Genomic DNA, 5,487 nt, shown 5'->3' on the forward strand with positions numbered 1-5,487 from the left:
CCAAATATTTGCCATCACATCACAGGTTATTTTTAAGCTGTTCTACTTGCTCAAAATAAGCTGAAAAACGGTCATCCTTTAAGTTACGCATTTCTGTAGGTCTTTGGCATGGAACTTTCCTATCAGTTTACCATCTTCTTCTAATTCATAACAGTGGTTACCAAACTTTCGAACTACAGTTGCCTTAAAGAATTTAGGAGCTAGTTTTGCATTAAATACATTGATCTTATTACTTTGGGCAAAGTTTCGCCTAAAGACGTTTTCGAACGTAACATACATTGTGAGACTATACTCTTACTGACGTTTTCCATGATTTTGTTCCTAACAATTTGCAATTTTTCTATAGTCAAAATATTCTCGCCCTCTTTAAGCATTTCTATTCTCCTCAGCAATTCATAGTTGTCTGTGTGCGTTATCATATTGTAACGGTTGCGGCTGGACAGTACAGATCCAGGTTAGGTTATTGCTATGGTGCTCGGGCATATCGCATGCAATAACCTTGTGCCAATTATCGATGCATGTCATAGCATAGCATGTCATAAAATATCTTATGTACATAAATATTAAAGATTATTACATTCGTATATTGCATGAGGGTAAAATTACTGTTGTCTTAATGTTGTCTTTATAATTGAATTAGAAAATGTATGGGTATTGTCCATGAGAGTATTCAAGGTGCGACCGGCATCTAAATTTTTGCTTTTCAGATTCCTGTAGGTAAGCGCGCAATTGACAATTGATTTGAAATATATGTAAAACCAATTCCATTTATATTTATGCATATTTATTTAAGTATATATGTATCTATATTTTCTTATATTGTATATTTAGATACATCATTGTTTTAGTTATAATAAACAAAAAAGTCGAGAACCGACGGCGTTTTCATAATTTTTATAATTTATAATAAACCTGCTTAAGATAAGGAAATAAATGTGCAATTATATTTTGCATAATTTGCATAATTGCATAATTTTTATAATTTATAATAATCCTGTTTGAAATAAGGAAATAAATGTGTAATTATATTATTATAATACTGTTGTGGTATAAATCAAACAAATAACAGCTTTTATTTTATTTCCCGCGCCCTAGTGTACCATACCCCACCCCCTGCCCATTCTTCATTTATTTTGTGGCGGTAGGTCAGACCATCAAAAGACCCAAAACAAGAATCAAACTCAAATTTCAGTTCTAGCGGCCAGCAATAGTAAACACACACACGCAAAGTACGTGAGAATGCATGTGCACCCATACACTAAAACATGCTGGTGGCAAAACAGAACCAGACCTGAGAGAGTTCAAAAAATCTGAAAAAGCATACAATCACATATTTTTGTCGAAACATATTGCGTGTGCACTAACACATGCAAAGATGTTCTCTCTGCGCTCTCTCTCTCATGATGACGTCACTCTGGGGTACTGAACGCGCTAGCCAGTGTGTGACGCTTTCGTTGTATGAACTGGCACATCTATGTATGTATATACTGTATGGTTATTGGCCATACATAACCTACGCGCAGGCCCCATGCGCCTTGTAGTGTGGTGCATAGAGGGCATAGAGATCCGGTCCAATATTTTGTAGCATAGTGTAGCTTCCATTTTCCTTCTTTTTTGGTTCCTTCTGAGCCCTGCTATTCCTATGTTACTTTCATTAACTCCGAGGCAGTCCTGCCTCGATAGCCGTGAACGCGAAAGTTCCCAAAACTTAATTTATTTTGCTGGTTGAAAATGAAAAAAAAGGTTTATAATAGTAACAACAAAAACAAAACAAAAATAGAAAAAAATACCCCAAACCTTTCAAATATCCCCCCCTTTTTTAGCTGTTTCCACAGCTTCAAAACGAAAGGCGCCTTTCAGCGAGGGACCACTGTACTGAAGCTGTAAGTGACCCAATTTCCCTTTTCTGCTTTGCGTCGGCATTCGTAAAATTCTAAAAGGCATGCGCAGCGGCCAACCGCTGCTGATAAGAGAGAGCAACGATTGCGTTAAAAACACACTCGAAGCTTTTCGTTCTCGTAGTTGCCAATTCTGCTTTAAGCTTGCATTGCTCGCATTCCATGAATTTCTCTAATGCATTGAAACCTTACCGAAAAATACACTAAGCAACAAGAAAAAAAAACAAAACCAGTTAAAACATTTTAATTTAATTTCGTTTTAGATTTTCATTGCGGATCGCTGGTCTGACATACGCTGCTTCGATATTTTGGCGGATTTTGATTTTTCTATGTATTAATATTAAGTTTCTTATATCTTTATTATATTCATATATTCATATAATTCCATTCATTTTTCTGCTCTCCTTGATTTGCCTAATGGTCGCAATTAAATACTTGTGTTTGCTGGTTTTCTAAAAATGTGGCAAAATGTCTAATTTAAATACCGAGAAATATACGGCAAGACATAATTTATTATGAAGGAGTAAGATTACATTTTTCCGGAATCAAGCGATTCGAATCAGCAAATGAGGATTTTAGCATCAATGTTTATGAAGTCGATGAGAATGGAAAAAACGTTGTGGGACCCACAGTGAGGACTAAGCAAATTCGGACTCACCACATAAACTTGCTTGGAATTAATAGTGATAATATGCAAATGATGCATTATGCATATATAACGTGCATGAGAAAATTATGTTATTCACAACATAGTAAATCCCATAATACTGCATATTTTTGCGAGAACTGCTTGCAATTTTATAGTACATGACACTAAAGAGTGTGGAAAAGTTGCTGCTTTGTATCCTGGAAAATGACCATATAAATCTTAATGATCCATCAAAATCATCAACTACTATGGCACAGAGGCATACAGCATGTGCAGCATCATTTTATGTTGTACATAAATACAATACGAAGGTAAATATTTTCACATTCCAGCAAAGGCAATAAACTCATAAACATTATGATTTCGTTATTTCAGGACCGGATTGTATCCAAAAATTTTGTCAAGCATTTAGGATGAAAACCGATGGACTTTATGAGAAGTACTGGAAGTTCTATAAAAAAACAAACTAACAGTTTAACATTTGGGATGAGGATTACCAGGATCACGGCGTTTGCTATGCCTGCGAGAAACAAATTTCTGATGATAATCGAGAAAAATTCTTTGATCAGTTTACAGGACAATATGTAGGTCCTATTCATAAGCTGTGTAAGCGGACATTTAGATTAAGCGATCCCTTTTTCCCGGTAGTTTTTCATAACTTGTCTCGTTATGATATACATTTATTTGTTACGTCAATAAAAGATGAACTAAGACCCATTCCTTGAAATAAAGAGTTATGTATATATTTCGTTAACTCAAATTTGTAAGCACGATGAATCTTGTCTTCATCAGATATATAGATTCAAATAGATTTTTAAATTCAAGCTTAGAAAAACTCGCTAGTTATATGAACATAGCGAATTTTAAAATTTTGAAAACTAAATATCAAGGTGAAAAATTTGACATGATCGACGAAAGGGAAGATTTCCCTATGATTATTTGGATAGTTTTGAAAAATTTGATGAATCCCTGCTTCCTTCGCGAGATAATTTTTATAATTCAGTAAATGATGAGGAATGTAGTGTTGAAGACTACAACTTTGCTCAGAAGGTTTGGAGCGCATTTAATTGCAAATCTATTAGAGATTATTTAAAATTATATTTGGAAAGCGATGTTTTAATTCTTGCTGATGTATTAGAGAATTTTAGGAGTCTTTGTTCCCGAGTGTACAGGTTAGACTCCATTAATTATGTTACTGCTCCTTCAGTTTCATGGGATGCAATGTTTAAAGACACAAGGGTAGAAGTGATCCTGACATTTATAATTTTTTTAAAACTGCTGTTCGTGGAGGGTTGACCCAATGTACTCAACGGATTGCAACAGCAAATAACAAATATTTAAATAATAAATTTAAGCGTACCGAACCCATAAATTTCCTTTCATATATTGACGCCAACAATTTATGTATATGGATGGGCTATAAGTCAACCCCTTCCATTTTCTAATTTTAAATTTCTAAGTAACGATGAAATTTCATCTTTCAACGTTCTGGATCTAGTGATGTTGGATATATTTTAGAAGTAGATATGCGATATCCTGATGATATTCATAATATCATAATATGCCGTTTATGGCAAAAAAATGGAGAATGTAGAAAAACATCGTGATGTTGCATTAAAACTCAGCAGGGTTTAGACAACGCATAGCAAGACATAATTTCCACAGTGTTGAAATCTTTGGAGCTAATTTGGCTGCCATTGAATCAACTAAGTCCAGTCCATTTTTCAAAATGGTTAATGTATGACTATTTCTGTAATTATACCCGATACTCAAAATGAGTATTGGGGTATATTAGATTTGTGGTAAAAGTGGATGTGTGTAACGTCCAGCCCTATAAAGTATATATATTCTTGATCAGCATCAATAGCCGAGTCGATTGAGCCATGTCTGTCTGTCCGTCTGTCCGTCCCCTTCAGCGCCTAATGCTCAAAGACTATAAGAGCTAGAGCAACGATGTTTTGGATCCAGACTTCTGTGATATGTCACTGCTACAAAAATATTTCAAAACTTTGCCCCGCCCACTTCCGCCCTCACAAAAAGCGAAAATCTGTGGCATCCACAATTTTAAAGATACAAGAAAACCAAAAACGCAGAATCGTAGAGAATGACCATATCTTTTAGAATATAGAATCTGAATTGGATCGTATTACTATTATAGCCAGCATCAAGAAAACAATTTCATTTTTTCTCGCCCTGTCTCTCTCTAACACACACGTAGCATAGGCGGCTTTGCTTAGAGTAAAACATTAGCGCCTAGATCTCAGAGACTATAAAAGCTAGAGCAACCAAATTTGGTATCCACACTCCTAATATATCGGACCGAGACGAGTTTGTTTCAAAATTTCGCCACACCCCCTTCCGCCCCCGCAAAGGATGCAAATCTGGGGATATTCACAAATCTCAGAGACTATTAAAGCTAGAGTAACCAAATTTGGTATCCGCACTTCTGTTAGATCTAACTATAAAACGTATATCTCAAAATTTCGCCACACCCCCTTCCGACCCCACAAAGGACGAAAATCTGTTGCATCCACAATATTGCAGATTCGAGAAAACTAAAAACGCAGAATCATAGATAGCGACCATATCTATCAGATTGCTGAATCTGGATCAGATCAGATCATTTTTATAGCGAAAGGAAACAAATCAATTTGCAGTGGCTACGCAGCGCGTTACGTCACGCTCAGACTGATTTTCTGTCTCTCTCGCACGCACTCTTTGTCGTGTCGTTTAATATTAGCGTCTGCCGGAGGAGAGCCATACTGACTTAGTATCGGGTATAACTGTAGAGTTGCGGTGTCCGCAGCAACTCACAACGTTCCCCCTCGTTTTCTATTGTTATGTTGGGATGATTTCTTATTTAAAAGTGTTTGCTTATACTCAAGAACATCGCGTTTTATTTGATTACACATTTTTTTTGGAAATTTCAAAGCATAAACG

At 35.7% G+C, this 5,487-nt stretch overlaps 1 long non-coding RNA gene across 2 annotated transcripts; it reads right to left on the reverse strand.

Moving 5' to 3' along the window:
- Positions 1–2,283: 2,283 nt before the first annotated feature.
- Positions 2,284–2,698, reverse strand: LOC117184571 (uncharacterized). 2 transcript variants are annotated; one of them, XR_004469978.1, is made up of 2 exons: positions 2,557–2,698; positions 2,284–2,350 (listed from the first exon to the last, which is right to left on the reverse strand). It is a non-coding gene; the product is annotated as an uncharacterized lncRNA (long non-coding RNA). The 2 variants fall into 2 exon arrangements; XR_004469977.1 differs by having other exon boundaries at positions 2,284–2,370; positions 2,557–2,682.
- Between the last annotated feature and the right edge of the window lie 2,789 nt (positions 2,699–5,487).

The sequence above is a fragment of the Drosophila pseudoobscura genome, chromosome X, assembly GCF_009870125.1.
Source record: "Drosophila pseudoobscura strain MV-25-SWS-2005 chromosome X, UCI_Dpse_MV25, whole genome shotgun sequence".
Taxonomy (NCBI): domain Eukaryota; kingdom Metazoa; phylum Arthropoda; class Insecta; order Diptera; family Drosophilidae; genus Drosophila; species Drosophila pseudoobscura.